Consider the following 18,848-nt stretch of genomic DNA (forward strand, 5'->3'; position numbering starts at 1 on the left):
ACAGTTTTAGATAGTTGCCGTTACGTAACTAATGGAACGTATATAACGTTAAGCGGCGCTACCCTCCGTCTCCTTTCCTTTCTTTAGCTTTAGATCCTTATTTATAGGCTACCAATTATATAGGCTTGCGCGTCCCTCTTGTTATACTTATACCTTAATTAATTAAGTCGCTAATATTATCTAAAGCTCGTCTACTCTTCTTCCTAAAAAGGAACTTAAAAAATATCTACGGACTATAAATAAGAATAAAATATAGAAATAGACCTAAAGACTATTACTAGAACTTAAAGAATAAAATAAAACTAGAAGAATAGAAAAGAATAATAAGACCTATAGAATATATATAGACTAGGACCCCTATAGAATTCTACTAGAAGTTACCCTAATAACTGTATTACTATGCTAAGAACTATAACGGCTGGTAAAGCAGCTATAGGACCCTTAAATACCTCTAATAGTAAAACAGCAACTTGTGACGGCTCGAACCATCAAACAAATATCTCAACAGAGACTTGAATGAATGCTTGCAAGATCAAGCGAACGAATGCTGTATTACGAAGATGTTAAGCTAAGGAGCAAGAGAAGGTGGTGAGGCGACGTCTATATACACATGCCAAGTCTTACGCGAACCCCTGACTAGGTGACGCGCTCCAGCGCCGTCACACAACTAACTCAAACTCCTAGGTAGAGCTTATAGCAGCTAATACCGAAATTAAATAACTTTAAGAGCTGCTTAAAGTTAGAGAACCCCTTACACCTAGTAAAGAGTTATTGGATACTTAGAGACTTGCTATAGTCCTTAAGGCCCTAGCCTAATATATAGTATTAGTATTATTATAGTCCGCGAAGGTTACGGACCTTCTGTTGCTTATAAACGGATCCAACCCTATATTTAATAATTAGAAGCTTTAATTATAGGACAAGCTTAAAGTTAATACAGACCACTTCCCTACTACTTAGGCTAAAATGGCCTATGTCTTCGGCTGTACTAGTGGGGACGTATAGATATACCTACGTCCGCGATATACACAGGACTTAGCAGATCCCTTCCTCTCTAGAGAAGAGATAATTATATACCTATTTTCTATTTATAAGGACCCCTTTAAAGTATAAAACGCCTGACTTAATTATAAAAGCCTAAATATAAAAACGACGGAGACCTTCTTAGCCTTTTAGACCTACTTTCTATACCTAGCTAGCTAGGCTCAAATTCCCCAGGAAGATTTAATGCTAGACCTATTTAATAAGCTTACCCTAGACTTACAGCAAGCTATACTGCTAGTTTTTACTACTATATAGACGCTAAAGGAACTTACGGATTAGTGCTTAGCTATTAACTAAGGCCTTTACCGAATTAAGGTACGCGCCGAACGGTATAAAGCTAGAAACCCTTTAAATCAGACTATAAGTAATATAAGAACGGCCCGCAATGCCCTAGCACAATTAGTAACCCCTACAGCACTACCTATACAGCCCGCCGCTAATTTAGTAGCTAGCTATATAGCTAGCCCTACTATAGGTCTAGCGAATACTCAGCCTATATATAGCAACCCCTATATATAGGCCCTTAGTAATTAAGGAGCTTGCTTTTCTTATAGTTAGAAAGGTTACTATATAAAGGATTGCCTAACTAGCATAAAAGCGGATAAGGTTCTGTTAATCTAGAAAAATAGCATAAAGTTAAAAAAAGAGGAACCCTAGAGGAAGACTCCTCTTTAGGGTTAAAAGGGATTAATATATTAGATATTAATCTAGGTTAGCTAGTTAGTAGAAGAAGCTGCACTATCCCTTATACTTTATTCCGTAATAAATACTAAGTTTTAACCTCTACTTTAGCTAACTTTAGAGTAAATGCCTTTACCTTAATAAATACCTAGTATGCTATAAAGCTAGCTAACTTTCTAAATGTACCTATTAAAGAACTGCCTAAACTAATTTTTATCCGCGGGTATAATGGGCGGATAGGGCTACCCATTACAACTATCTTATAAATTTACCTCTGTGTTAACGGACGAAGGTAGTATAACGTCCCCTTCCTTATTATGGACCTAGGTAGCTATAATATAATCTTAAGGCGAAAATGGCTAGCCTATTTAGGCTTATAGCTTAACGTACGGAGTAGACGGCTTATTTAGCCCGAAATCTTACCCCTAACCCCTTCCTTTATAAAAGAAATCAGCATTATAATAGAAAACCTTATACGGCCCTAGATTAATACTATTTACTAGGCCAATGCTGTGCGTAGGGACTAGGCCTTTAAGAAAGATATATAGCTTAATTTACAACGGATCTGTATACTATATCGCCCCTAGACTACCTATGTTACGCCACCCATATTAAAGACCTAGGAAGTTAATAGTGACCTAAAAAAGCCCCCTATAGAAAGCTTAGGCCCTATATAGCTATAAAGAATAGTAAGGGACGTTAGACGTTATACTAAACTAATAGATTAGAGGGATAACCTACGGAAGATAAAATAGGAGCTAAGAAAGATTATAAACCCTAGACCGTAAAATATAGTCTAAAAAACGGCTATAAGGAAACCAGCGGACCTCCTACTAGTTAATGTCTGCTATATTAGTGCCGTAGGATTCTACTAGAACTTAGTTTAGCTTAATACCGTCGCCTTTATAATAAGCTTATACGAAATTAATTAAATAATTAAGGAAAAGGGAAATAAGCTTAGTGAATAAGAAAGCGAGCTTATAGATAAGAAGCTAGTAAAACAAAAGCTGCCCTATTAACACTAGAAATTTAAGGACATATTCTCTAAAGTAGCGTCTAATATACTTCTACCTTACTAACTGTATAACTATAAGATTAAGATTAAGTAGGGTAAGAAAAACACTCTTAGCTTTAGCCCCCTCTATAAGCAGTTTATTACCGAATTATAGGCTATAAGTAGTATCTTATTAATAACCTAGATAAGGGCTTTATTAAGCCTAGCTAAGCCCCTTTTGCCTTACCTATTCTCTTTATTAAAAAGCTAAATAAAGGACTTTGCTTCTGCATTAACTACTATAAGCTAAATAATATAACCCATAAGGACCGCTATCCGCTGCCCTTACTTAATAAGACTCTAGCCTAAATAAGTAGAGCTAAGGTCTTTATAAAGCTTAATATCCACTAGGCCTTCTACTAAATTAGGATAACCCCTAGGTTTAAAGATTTTACTATATTTCGGACCTATTACGGAACGTATAAATATAAGGTACTCCCTTTTAGACTAACTAACGGACTAGCTACGTACTAGCGGTACATAAATAATATACTCTTTAACTACCTTAACGACTTCTATACGGCCTATTTAGATAATATTATAATCTACTTTAAGAACGAGCTAGAATATAAGGAGTACATTTATAAAGTCTTATAACGGCTCCGTAAGGCTAGCCTCTAGGTTAATATTAAGAAGTTAGAGTTTAGTGTTAAGCGTATAAAGTACCTAGGTTTTATTATTAGTATAAACGGAATTAAAACTAACCTAGAAAAGACAGCCGTAATTAACTAGTAGGCATCCCCACGGACCGTAAAGGGGGTATAATTATTTTTAGGTTTTTATAACTTCTATTAACGCTTTATTAAGAACTATAGCAGAATTACCCGGCCTCTTAACCGTCTTACTAGAAAAGACTAGCCCTTTTGCTTTAGCGCTGTATATAGGCAGGCCTTTAATAAGCTTAAGAAACGGTTAGTATCGGCTCCCCTACTTGCCTATTTTAACCTAGAACGGCTCTTAATACTAGAAACTAATGCCTTAGACAGCGCGATAGCTGGTGTTTTTCCCTAGAAGTAACTAGATGGAGAGTAGCACCCTATTATATACTATTTAAAGACTATAATAGACGCCAAGCTAAACTACCACATCTATAATAAAGAAATACTGGCTATTATTTCTAGCTTTTAGCACTGGCGTGTATAGCTAGAGGGGACCCCTAATCCAATTAAGGTAGTTTTAAATTATAAGGCTTTAGAATACTTTATAATAACTAAGGCCCTTACGGCCTAGCAGGCACGCTAAGCGGATACCCTATCTTAGTTTAATTTCTTAATTATATATAGACTAGGCGCTATAAACCGTGCGGACGCTTTTATAAGGCGTAAGTAAGACCTAAATAACCAGATAGCTGTAAAGATCTTATTATAGACCTAGACGCTACTATAACTAGAATACCTTAACCCCTAGATATAGGCAAAACTAAGCATAAACTCCTTAAGCGCCGAGATATGTCCTATTAACTCCTCTAAACTTAACCTTATTAATAAACTACTATAGACTAACTAAACGACCCCCTCTCTATAGGAGTACCGTAAAAAGGCAAAGAATATTACTAGCCTATAGTCCCTTAAAAACGGACTACTTAAATACTAGGAACGGCTAGTAGTAGCTAAGGAATAGAACTTATAGACCTAGCTTATTGCCGAAGCTTATACCTAGGTCTCTACGGCCTACCCTAGAAAAAGTAAGACCTATAAGATTATTGGCGACCGCTACTACTGGCCTAAAATAGTTATGGATATTAACCGCTATATATAGAACTATAACGACTGCTATAGATCTATAATTCTACGAGATAAGACCCTAGGACTATTAAAACTACTCCTAATACTAGAACGCCCCTAGCAGTATATCTCTATAGACTTCTATAAACTACCTACGGACTATAACGGATACGATATGGTTATAATCCTAGTTAACCGCTTTAGTAAACGCCTATTCTTAATCCCCTATTATAAGAATATTAATGCTAAAGAGGCGGCCCAACTATATATCTATTATGTCTACCAAATTTACAGACTACTAGATACTATTATATCCAATTATAGGCCGTAATTTATTTTGGCTTTCTGGAATAAGTTTACCTAGATCTTAGGTATTAAGCTAAAGCTTTTTATAGTATATCACCCCTAGACAAATAATTAGATAGAAATTGTAAATTAATACTTAGACTAGAGACTTCGGCCCTTTATTAACTACTTCTAAGATAACTGGGCTAAACTGCTACCCTTAACAGACTACGCCTAAGTGACCCTACCTTACAACTCTATAGGATTTGCCCCTATCTAGCTAGAAATAGGCTACTTACCCTATATAAGCTTTAACTAGGAAAGACCAGAAGGACCCTAGACTATACGCGAAAAACTATCTTATAAGAAAGCCTAGCAGTACGCTAAGCGCTTAGAAGAAGCCTGGATAGTAGTTTATATAAATCTAAAAAAGGCCTAGAAATCGATGCAATAGTAAGCGAATAAGCATAGGCGAGAGCCTGACTTTGCTGTAGGAGATATGGTCTAGGTTATAATAAAGAACTAAAAGACGGAATGACCTAGCTATAAGCTAGACTATTAGATGGCAGGACCATATAAGGTTCTTAAGAAAATAGGCAACGCGTATAAAGTAAAGCTCCCAGATTTAATTAAAGTTTACCCTATTTTCTCTCTAAATAAACTACGGAAAGCCGTAAACAACCTATTACCTAGATAAAAGAATAAACCTCCCCTACCAATCTAAGTTAATAGCGACAATAAATAGGAAATTAAAGAAATACTAGCCTATAAGCTTATAAGGGGAACGTTAAAATATTATATTAGTTAGAAAGGGTACAACCCAGACCCTACTTAGTACCCTATATAGAACTTTATAGGTAGTCCCTATAAGCTTTAAAAATTCTATAGTTATTACCCCAACGAACCTAGACCCCTAAAGTACCTTAACGAGTAAATAGAGTGCTAGAATAGCGAAGATAATAAGCTGCCCATTAAGCATAAAGATAAGAATACCCTATAGACATAATATGGACGTACAAAGCCTAAGGGCAGGCTTTTTTAGAGGGGGGGGGGTAATATTACGGCACTAGTGGGAAACTAGTAGATTACGGCTAATAGATATTAGTAGATTATGGCGGATAGTTATAGATAGTTATAGATAGTTATAGACAGTTTTACACAGTTTTAGATAGTTACTATTATATGACTAACGGAACGTATATAACGTCAAGCGGCGCCGCCCTTTATCTCCTTTCCTTTTTCTAGCTTTAGATCCTTGTTTATAGGCTACCAATTATATAGGCTTACGCGTCCCTCTTACCGTACTCGTGCCTTAATTAACTAAGTCGCTAATACTTTTTATAGTATATTACCCTTAAATAAATAGTTAGATAGAGATTATAAACTAATACCTAAATTAGAGGCTCTGGCTGTAAGAGATATTATTATAGTTACCTTAGGTTGCCCTTAGGACAACCCCTTAGATGGTCGCTAGTTATATACTAAAGGTATATGCCTATAGTATATAGTCTCTATAATCCTAGAGGCCTTACCTCTTTAAGGATTTATCTCTCTTACTAATTTATCTATTCTATAATTATACCTTATAGCCCCCTATTTATAAAGCCCCCTTATATTTAAATCCTTCCTACTTCTTTTTAAAAGGGTAGTTGGCTTAAGGACCAGATTATTTATAACCACTATTCTCCCTTAAAATCTCGCGATAACCTAAATAAAAACTCCACGAATACCTTATAGAAAGCCATTACGTTAAGGTAGAAAGGCCCCTTTAATATATTATGCTATAAGTCCGTTAAGAACAAGCTTTAATATAAAGTTAAATAGCTAGGCTAGCCCGCTAAGGACTCTATATAGGAACTAGAGGATTACCTTAATTATTATAAAGATATTCTAAAAGAATATTAGGACTAAGGTTTACAATTTATAAATTATAAAAACCGCTCTAATACTATTATGTTATTACGACCTATAAAGAAAGCTTATAGTAGGCCGTAAGAGGCCCTAAAGAGTAAATAGGTTAAATTAGATATAGAACGGATAGGCTTTAGAAACTATAAGGATTAGGGCTACAGCTTAAGGTAGAATAGGTCGTTAGCCTTTTTATATATATAGCATAGAGTTAATAGGGAATTTTGCTAGAATTGCATTCCTATTTATTAATCTATACTAGGAATATTATTTTTATAGCTTTTAAGCCCTTTCTAAGCACTTAATTAAGGTCCTTAATTACTACTATATATAAGAACGAATCCTAAAAGTCTAAACCATAAATGCCTAATTTAAAAAGTCACTATGCCTTACTATTAGGAGTAGGATTAGTATCTATTAGGCCACTAAGTAATGGCTAATAAGAATAGGATCTAGACCTCTTATTAGGGGTGTAAGTAGGTATAAAAATAGGGGTAGGACGATAAGGTGTAGCTAGGGTAGAGATCTTTAAACGCTTAACACTAATATTAGGTCTAAACTAATACTAATAAAGCTCTTATGGCGTAAGCTTATAGTTAATAAAGATACGCTTAAGCCTAAAATAAATAGAGATATTAGCTGGCTAGTATAGTCTAGAACCACTAAGACCTTACTATAGTAATTATTAGTTATCTATTTGCTAGGTACCTAAAGGATAACTTACCTAATAATATATTATATTATACTTTTTTAAAACTTAATATATATACGCAAACTTCTTCTTATAGTAGACGGTAACCTTTTTCTTATTACCCTTATCTCTTACCCTATCCTTAGTATACTAACCTTGCTCTTATATTAAGCATTACTAGCTAGCTTACTAAAAGTTATAGGCGGTATAAATAGCTATAGTATAATCTCGAATTTAACCTAGATATTTAGTATTAGCGCTTAAATAGAAGAGAGCCCGGGCGATATAGTAGCTAAGAATATTAAAGGAACGTCACTACTTAGGCCCAGGCTATTAAAGCTTAAAGTTAATAATAGAAATCTATTAAGAATAAAAAAGCTTACCTTAATATAACTACTACTCTTAGTATGTATGCATTAATTATAAGGACTAAAGGTATTAAATCTAATATAGTATGTCTTATTAGAAGCCTCTAGAATTCTATTATTAAATTTTTAATTTTTTAAAGATATATAGGTAAAATTATTTAAATAGGACTAGCACTAGTTACGAGTTAGTAGAGGTTAGGGTTCTATATATAAAGGTAGGGCTAGGATACGCTATAGAATTTACTTAAAAGAGTAGTTAGTAGGAGAATAAAGAGGCATATTAAATTATTAATGGAAAAGAAGAAAAGGTTAATAATGGGAAAGTAAGGTGTTAAGGAAAAGGAGCAGCTTAATAAGTAAAGGTGTCCTTATACTTTACCATCTAATACCCTTTTAGTAAATAGCCGCAACCTTACTAATATAACTTCGTTATAATAGCGTTATTTAAAAGGAAGGAAATATAAGCATATATTATTTAATTATTATTTTCTTATAAAAACTGATAACGCGGCTAGTGGAAGGCAATTAAGACGTTAATTAAAGACGTATATGGGTTAAATTATACCTAAATAATACTAACGTGTTTCACTACTCAATTACGTACCCCACTTAACCGCGCGCCCTATCCCCCACCAAAAACCGTAAAAATTATAGTATAATATCTTAATAACTACTTAATAATAACTTCTAAAAATTTATATTTAAGTTTATATATATACTTTATCTTATTTAATTTAATTTTAGATAATCTATTAAGTAGTTATAAAGATATATCGGTTTAGGTCGTAGATTTTATTCTAATCGTTATATATCTATAATTGCTAAGCAAATTACTTTAAAATTAAAATAGAGGGTAATATATATATATATATAAGCCCAAATACCAATTTTTAGAAATTATTATTAAGTAGTTGTTGAGATATTATACTGTGATTTTTACGATTTTTGGTGGGGGATAGGCCGCGAGGTTAAGTGGTAAAACACGTTATAGTATTAAAGAACAACGTTATAGACGTTTTTAATAATCGTATAATAGCTACAGGTGCTATTATAAAGTGTCCCTGCTATTTACTAGGTAGTAGAGCTACGCTAAATATACGGTACAAGACTATTAGATTTAAGAAATAGGTCTCCTTAATTAACTAATTAATACCTTAACCGTATCTAATAGTCTAAGGGCAAATATAAAAATAATACCTTAGTGATATAGAGGATTATATAAAACAATTATAGATTATATCTTAATAGTTAAAAACAATGGCAAGCTAAGGCCCTATATATTAAGCTATATACTAAATAGTTTTATAAAACTATATTAGGAATACTAAATTGCCTATAATACTTATAATTAATTATAGGTTGGTATAAAGGCTTAGATATTGTCGGGAATGAGGCAATTTGCCGTCACGTACGGCAAACTGCCATCACGTGATAGCAAGTTGCCATTACGTATCGCCGCGGCACTAGCGTGGCGAGGAGCCTTAAGCTCCTCGCCCTTCCTTATTCTAATTAAAAAGCTTTATTAACTAACATCACTATAACCTACTTGAGTAGTCGTTATTGGTGAGTTACCCTGTGTAACTAATACTAATTAGTGGTTAAATATACAGTCAACCACAGAGCAGCTAGGTTTTTGAATAGAAGAGATAGTCTTATATAGGGGTGCTATATGCGCTTATATGGAATAGATCCCGGCGATACTGTGCTACCTTAGACTTGCGGAAAACTAGTAATAGAAGTGTTACTAAGTACTAGGAGATACTAAGTTATATCTATTACGTAGAACAACCGCGTTTACAAAGATTTGGTTAAGTACTTTAGGTTAGAAGTGTTACTAAACCTAAGGTCCCAAGTTAACGTCTAAAACGCGTTAAATAATATCTTAAATTGCCTACCTCTTGACAGTAAACCTATGAGATCCTATAAAACCGAAAATCTTACCTACCTTTGACGTATAACACCCCGTCGATTCTATACCTACTATGGCGTTAACTTACCTAAAGAAGTATAAGGAAGATATTAACCTAAAGATATAGAATAAAGCTATAATTGACCTTGCAAACGCTAATAAATAAGACTTAAATGGATTTTTATTATACCGTATGGTATATTACAAGGATAGTGTCACAGCGACTCAGTCAATCGAGGCACGAGCGCCGTAGAACGTATGCAAGCCTGTACAATTGGTAGTCTATTGACCCGGATATTAAGATGAGGAGCAGAAGGTGGAAAAGGACACGTCTATATACATATGCCAAGGCTTAAGCAAGAGCCCCCTGACTAGATTTGTTACGGTGCCGTAACATTACCCCCCCCTTCAAAAAAGCTTGCCCTTAAGCTTTATCCTTAGGTACTTGTCTTCTACCTCTTATACAGTTGTAGTTATTTGCTGCAGGTGGGGCAGCAGTAGTCGATGAGATGCTGCAGGCAGAGCAGCGAGTGTCAGTTGGAATGCTGCAGGCAGAGCAGCGAGGGTCGATCGTAGTGCTGCGGGCGTAGCAGCAGAAGTCAATTGTGGTACTGCGGGCAGGAGCAGTAGTGGTCGAATTAAGGTTTAGCTGCAGGCAGGAGCAGCTGTTCGGGTAGTAGTACGGTACTAGCGGCGGTAACGATAGTGGTTGAGCACAGAGCTCGTCTATCAGTTGTCTTGTGATAGCAGGTCGAACGTAGCTCGGGCTATCAATTGGTCGAGTGATCGTAGGCGTAGAGGCACGATCATTGTCTCGTCGACTGTGGCAGGGCAGTCGTTTGTTGTAGCAGTACGATGCAAGCGGAAGTCGTGGATTGCAGGCGTAACGGCACGATCGTACGGTCAATGGACTGTAGGCGTATCGGCACAGTTGTATCCAGTCGTAGTAGGCATAGCGGCACTACTGTTGTCTAGTATATAGATCGTATGCATATCGGCACGATCGGTAGTCAATAGCAGAGTGATGCCAGCGTCGATAGTCCTAGTAATTTCGTTCCTCGAAGCTCGTACAACTCAGTATCCGTCGGGTCGTTCATCGCAGCCAGTGCATAGCACTAGTCTCAGTATCAACCCGATTTCGTTCCTCGCAGCATACGTAGCTTAGTGTCTGGTCAAAAAGGACATTTTTGTCTAGTCAAAAAGGATATTTAGGTAGCAGTACGGTGCAAGCGTCCGTAGACGTACGGTCGGTCGTCGGTCGGTCGATCGATCGGTAGGTAGGTAGGTAGGCACACGCGTTTGGTTGACAGATATACGCGTTGCTCGGTCGGTCCGTCGAGTTCGTACGGTCGGAAAGAGGTTACCCGTCTCGGCACGTGCTTCCCCATAGCATTAGGCGGCCCGTTTAGTAGAAAAGAAAAGAAAAAAGAAAGAGAAACATGAGGGGTGCCTACACAGTGTAGGACCTTTAATGAGGGTGCCTGCACGGTGTAGGGATTCCATACCCCAGCCACCACAGGACTTCGCACGATCCTTTGCTTTGTCTCAGAGTATACATCTCCTGCCTTCTTTTGTTATAGAAGTTAGGCTCTCCTTCCTTCCTTTGGCCTGCTAGTATGTAGGGTCCGTTACCCATTAACTACCCTAGGCCACAGGGCTTCTTTGACCTGGGATACAACAGCCTGCGATCGGTTGAGGGATCTTGATATAATGTCACAGCGACTCAGTCAATCCGAGGCACGAGCGCCGTAGAACGTATGCAAAGCCTGTACAATTGGTAGTCCTATTGACCCGGATATCAAGATGAGGAGCAGAAGGTGGAAAAGGACACGTCTATATACATATGCCAAGGCTTAAGCGAGAGCCCCCTGACTAGATTTGTTACGGTGCCGTAACAGATAGTAAATATAATAATACCGCGCTATGGGAATGTATAAAGGAGGACTTTATTAGATGGACAAAGGAAACATAGGCCCCTATAAATAAGGATATTGTATAGGACTTCCGTAACTTCCTTTAGGAGAATAGAGTATTTGTCCCTAAGGACGGGGGTACTATTAGAGATAATATTTAGGAGTAGGTTCTTAACGTAAAAGAAGAGCACAAATAGACTATATAAGAGATTAAGCACTAACTACGCACTATAAGGAAGCTTAACTTATAATAGAATCTAAGTAATACACTATAAGAGACGCGTTCTAATTCCATTGCTCTAAGCATAAGTTCTTCCGTTTTATATCTATCGCCTCTACCTCTATCTTTAGTTCCCTAGAATCTACTAATTTAACCTATAACTTTAACTACTGCCTCTTAATACAAGCAAGTATAAGATTCCCTTACTTTGCGATCTACTAACCTTTAGACTCCACCGACTAGACCTACGTCCCTACTGTAGCCTATAATGCAACTCCTACCTCCTCTATCTTAATCTTAAATCGGAGGTAGTTTAAAATTACTTATAGAGCTTATAAAGCTCTATTTGGATTAGGAGAAGAAGTTTAGCGGGGAATTATATAATGTTCTTAATTTAAAACTACGTATCTTTTATAACTGTTGCTAGAAGGTAGGAATAGAGTCTAATTAATACCATAACGCCTATTCCGTTATGCTTAAGGGCCGAGCTAGTACCTTCTATTATAATTGTTTGGTAGGAAAAGGATATAATTTTAACCGCATAATATATAAGTTAAGATACCACTTTAAAATAGAAGAGAATAAGTAGTAGTATATGTTAGAATGGAGAGAGACTACCTTCTTAAGGATTATTGCTATAAACCTAGGTGTCCCTCGGCTTGATTGTCTTTAAAAGCTCTTTAATTAACTTTAGATAATTTAGTGTGGTTTATCTAAATTATATTAAGAGGACTTCAGCCTATGTAATTAAGTTATTAGTGTATGTTAAGGTGTTAAAGAATATAACCTTGCTCTCTTTAATCCTGTAAATATTTACAAAGGAGTATATACTTAATTAAGATCTTCTATTAGTACCGCTTTACGCTCTTAAGAAGTATAGTAATTTAACGCCCAACTTTAACCTACTTTAATTAACCCGCCTGACTAATATAATTATAACTAGACTAATTAAATATATAGTAGCCGGGGTAGGTAATATGGTAGAGGGTATAATTAACGACTATAAGGCAAAGGTAGAGGTCCTCGTGGAAGTTCATTTCAAAGTAATTGCTAGAAGAAGTACTATGTTTGTAAGAAACCGAATTACTAGTTAACTAGGCATTCTCTTAATAAATAAAAGGAGGTATATAATAAGTTCCGCTAAAGTATAAGAAATGTCGGAAATTATAAGGTTACTATAGCCTACTTCTAAAGCTTCCTAGTTTAATATAAAGGCGTAAAAGATCTTAAGGGTAAGGTTAATAAGGCCGAATAGCTCCTTATAGATATGGAAATTAAGGAGTACTTACCTAACTAATACTTTACTAAGTATGGTGAGGTAGATAGTATATAAACCATTACTATTCTTAATAACTAATTTACGCTCTATTTTATTATAAAGTTAAATATCTTTAATAAGCCAAGGGAGAGTTTCGCGTTCTCCTTTGATAACAGATACTCAGCGAACGTCTTCTATAGTATTATGCCAGATACTGGAGCCGCAGGAGTATCTATAGTAGGAGAACCTTAAGTTCGAGCCCTTTAGCAGCTTAATAGCTCTATTTAGATTAACTATTTAACGGTAGGCTAACACACGATTTGTTTTGGTAAGGGTACTATAATCTTTATTGGCACAATTAGGGTCCAAACCCCCTTAGGGTATATTATCTTTCACGTTGTTCCTACGAACACCCTATTTCTATTTTGCATTAGAGATATAGATAAATTAGGCGTTAAGCTTAATAACCTTAAAAATGTACTTATTTAGGGAGATAATTAGGTGCCCATTATACGCAAGTAGGGTTACCCCTAGTTACTCCTTTATTAACTAGAAAAGAGTGTTGCTTAGAGCCATTTAACTAAGTTAGAGTTACGTTAACTATACCGTCGTTTTAGCTACCTATCCATTTACTAATTACTTAGGGTTCTTTAGCGGGTAGGCTATAAAGTTAAGGTTAAGGCAATTAAGCATCTTATAAAGTACTACTATTAATACTAAATGAACTAGAAGTCCCCTAGCCGATTTAAGTTCACCCTTAAAGATAACTATAACTTTAACTTCTATATTATTATTGATGTTATATATCTTAGCGGTAAGCTAATACTCTAAGTTATTAACTTCTTAACCTCCTTTTAAGCCGTATAATTCTTAAAGGATATATTAGCTAGGAACGTATGGGATACCCTTTAATTATACTAGATTAATGTCTACCTAGGACCCCTTAATTAAATTGTCTATAATGTAGGAAAGAACTTCTTATCTATAGAGTTTTAATAATAGATAAAGGCAATAGTAATTGAGGTTAAGGAAGTCCCTATTAAGGTATATAATAGTATTAGAAAAGTAAAACGATATTACGCGCCATTACGCCGCGTATATAAGATTATCTCTTTAGAACTAGAGGATGTTAGCGAAGAACTTACCTTATAAATGGCTGTTAAAGCTATTAATAATTCTACTAGCCTAGATGGACTCGTACCTATATTACTAGTCTTTAGCGCCTACCCTTAAATAACTAATAATTCTCTACTATCTCCCTCCGTTATATAATAAGCTAAGGCTATTTATAAGGTAATGAAGGAGGTATAATATCTCTACGCTACACGCTAGGTTAATAATATACTAGGAATAAGAAATGGCCTAAATACCTTAACTACGCTCGATCTGCCACTTTAGTTTAAGGTACGCGTATAGCGTAAAAAGGGAGGATGGTTAGGCCTATATTAACTTATTATAATTAATAGTTAAACTTATACTATTTAGATGCCTTATAGACCCACTTAATTCCATTTAACTATTATTAAGCCTTACTATAAAGATAACAGTTTTGAGCCTTTGTAGGATACTATAAAAGATGCCTTAGAGAAGAGCCACAATTAATATGCTCTAAAAGGCGACCACAATCCTAATATAATTGTAGTAGATATACCGCAACTATGACGCGGTAGAGGTCGCCTGAAGGGATTACGAAATTACTAATATCTTATTAATTTTAAAGAGTAATTTGTTACCGCCATTGAGAATAGAGTTAAGCTATTAATAGCCTTTATAATAGTTAAGGAGAAGGCTGACTTTAAACTCGTAAAATAGCTTTAAAAAAAAGGTCGCATTATAACTCTAGGAGCTCCTTTTTAAGTATCCGATAAGTAGGAGATTAATAGTCTTATTATAAGAGGGGTCTTTAAATTTAAGAAGTATAACCCTACTAAGTTTAATAAAGTTCGTATCTTTAAGTTAAGAATAGTTAATGAGATTAAAGGTAAAGCTACTAACGCCCTATTTAAGAAATTAAGGCTTATTATCTAAGGCTACAACAATAATAGTAAGGAGGTAATTCTTATATAATCTTCTATAATTTAATAAGCCAGTTAGCGAGTTATTATTGCACCAGCTCCCTCCCTAATAAAGAATAGAATGGCAGTCTATTTATAAGATATTACTTAGGCCTATACCTAATTAGAGACGCACTTTTAGCGCTTAATATTAGTATACCTTTTAGAGTAAATTCGCTACTAATACTCCGAAGATACGATTATAGTTATACTTAAGCTATTGTATAGAATCGCAGAGGCAGGAATTTACTAGTAGGCTACCTATAGCAAGCACTATAAAGAGAAGCTTTTAATAACTACTTCTATATTTAATCTATGCTTCTTTATTATAACTACAGGAACTCTATTTAGAATTATTGGCATGTAAATTAATGATATAATTATTTTAGGAGATAACTGATTTTTAGCTCTTAAAGAAGACGAGCTAGTAAAGGCAAATCTTATGGTAAAGCTAAAGGAAAAGCTTAATTTAATAATACTATTACTCTTTAATGGATGTATCCTTTCCCTAAACAAGGATTCCATTGCTTTATACCAGAAGGGTTAAGGTAAGAAGATTGACGTTATTAACGTTAATTCTCTAAAATAAGGATACGTAGAGTAACGCGCTTATAGAGCTTATATTGCTTCTATCTATTAACCTAAGGCTTTATTTAATCTCTTTGTTACCGCTTAATACTAGGAATTAACTAAGGATAATATCCTTACCCTAAATAAGCGTCTCTTTTAGTAAATAAACTATCTTAACCGGGGACTACTCTATGTGCCTGTTAATCTTCCTACTACTAAGCTCTTTATATTTATTAATGGATTATTTATAAATAATAAAGATTTTAGCTCCTAGCTAGGATATAAGATTATTATTATAAACGAATCTANNNGAGAGANTAACTTNANAATCTATAGTAANCTTATNTATTAGAGCTTAACTAANAGTAANCGCGTTACTTAAAGCGTTCTAGCGTTAGAGATATATAGAATGGTTAGCAGAGTTAATATAGTAATTGCAATTAGAACTACCCTAAAGATGATTATAAATCGACCTAAACTTCCTATTATCCCTATAATCGTGTATACCGACTTATACTCCCTCTATAAGTGCTTAGTTAAGCTTAGTACTATAAAGGAGAAGCGCCTTATAATTAATATTATAGCACTTTATTAATCCTATAAACGGCAAAAACTTTTTAAGATTTAATGGATTAACGGTTAAGATAACCTAGTAGATATAATAACGAAGGTAAACCTAAATAAGGCTTTAGAAACGTTTGTTAATATAAATACTTTACATATATAAGTTAAAGGTTAGGTTAAAAGGGAGTAAGAGTATAACGCTCTATAGACCCTAATTTTAACTAGCTAATTAGGATTTTCTATACCCGGTATAGAAAATCGCTATTAGCTTGCTTATAGCTAGCGCCTTAGCGGCCCTAACGGCCCTAACGGCCCTAACACGATATCTACCTATAACTCCTTAGTAAGAAAGCACCACGTACTAAGAGGCAAATTTTGGGACAGTAAGACTTATATTATAATAGCAATAGTAAGTAAGGAGGATCCATATTTGTTATAATAGTTAAGTAGTATTTATATATAGAGGGCAACCACAAAAGAAGAGTTGCTAGTGTTGGGAATGAGGCAATTTGCCATTACGTACGGCAAACTGCCGTCACGTAATAGCAAGTTGCCATTACGTGTCGCCGCGGCACTAGCGTGGCGAGGAGCCTTAGGCTCCTCGCCCTTCCTCATTCTAATTAAAAAGCTTTATTAACTAACATCACTGTAACCTACTCGAGTAGTCGTTATTGGTGAGTTACCCTGTATGACCAACAGATATAAAGTTGTATAAAAATCCTTAAGTTAGCTTAAGTAGTTACTAGTAGGCTTTTAGTAGGCTTCTAGTAGGTTCCTAGTAATCCTTACGTCTTTTCTCTAGTTACGTTTTTCTCTTATTAAAGTTTTTTAGGAGTTTAAAGTAGGGGTTAAATAGGTAGATAATATATAGTAGCATACCAATATCTCTCTAATATCTCTCCGAACCCCTTTTAGGATAAGCCTTTATAATCCCCCTACTATAAGGTAATAGCAATTAGGGGCTAACTATAAAAAGGGGGGGGGCAATACAAGGGATATTATTGCGGTTACCTTAGGTTGCCCTTAAAACAACCCCTAGATACCCCTTAGATAGCCGCTAGTTATATATTAGAGGCCTTACCTCCTTAAAGATTTATCTCTCTTACTAGTCTATCCTATTCTATAATCGTGCCTTATAGCCCCCTATCTATAAAGCCCCCTTATACTAATCCTTTATTAACTACTTTTAAGATAACTAGGCTAAACTACTACCCCTTATAGACTATGCCTAGGCAACCCTACGCTATAACTCTACTAGATTTGCCCCTATTTAACTAGAATAGACTACTTACCCTATACTAGCTTTAACTAGGAAAGACTAAAAGGACCCTAGACTATACGCAAAAAACTACTTTATAAAGAAGCCTAAGTAGTAGCCTATATATATCTAAAAAAGGCTTAAAAATTAATAAAATAGTAGATAAATAAGTATAGGCATAAGTCTAACTTTACCGTAGGTAATATAATCTAGGTTATAATAAAAAACTAAAAGACGGAACAACCTAGCTATAAGCTAGACTATTAGATAGTAAGACTATATAAGGTAAAGCTTCTAGATTTAATAAAGGTTTACCCTCTTTTCTTACTTAATAAGCTATAGGAAGCCGCGAACAACCTATTACTTAGATAAAGGGACGAACCCCCCCTACCAATTTAAGTTAATAGCGACGATAAATAGAAAATGAAAGAAATACTAGCCTATAAACTAGTAAGGAGAACGCTAAAATACTATATTAGTTAAAAATGCTATAACCTAGATCCTACTTAGTACCCTATATAGAACTTTATTAGCAGTCCCTATAAGCTTTAAGAATTCTATAGCCGTTACCCTAATAAACTAGGACCTCTAAAGTACCTAGACGAGTAAATAGAGTACTAGTATAGTAAAGATAATAAGCTACTAAAAGAATATAAGAATAAGAACGCCCTATAGGAGTAATATAGATATATAAAGCCTAAGGACAGGCTTTACTAAGGGGGAGGAGGTAATATTACGGCACTAGTAGAAAATGGCAGAACTTAACTAGCAGAAAATAGTAGAATTTAGTTAGTAGAACTTAGTTAGCAGAACTTAGTAGAACTTTGTAGCCCTCTATGCTAGCAAGTTGCTATAGATTGCCGTATATTGCGGTTACGTAACGTAAAGACCTTATAAAATATTAAGCGGTACTATTCTTTTTCTCCTTTCCTTTCTCTAGCTTTAGATCCTCGTTTATAGATAATTAAATCGTATAGGCTTGCGCGTCCCTCTTACCGTACTCGCGCCTTAATTAACTAAGTCGCTAATACTAGTGCCGTAATACCTTATAAACCTAATTATCTAAATATTAGGTATTAGGTTTATAGCGGAGTTCTAAACTACTAAAGGCCTTAGCTAATTAGTCTATATTCTTTTTCCGTTTATTATATAAATACCTCTCTAAGTCTTTTATACTTCCTTAAATGGGTATTAAATAACCCCTAAAGCCTTTAGCCTTAGCTAGGTTATAAAAGAATTTATTTAGCCTAGATTAAACCCTATTAGATATAGATTTACCCTTAAAGGATTCTAATATATTTATTAGTGGCTTCCTCCTATATAGCTTCTAAAAGCCTTATAACAGCT

The sequence above is a fragment of the Cenococcum geophilum genome, assembly GCF_001692895.1.
Source record: "Cenococcum geophilum 1.58 unplaced genomic scaffold K441scaffold_84, whole genome shotgun sequence".
Taxonomy (NCBI): Eukaryota; Fungi; Ascomycota; class Dothideomycetes; order Gloniales; family Gloniaceae; genus Cenococcum; species Cenococcum geophilum.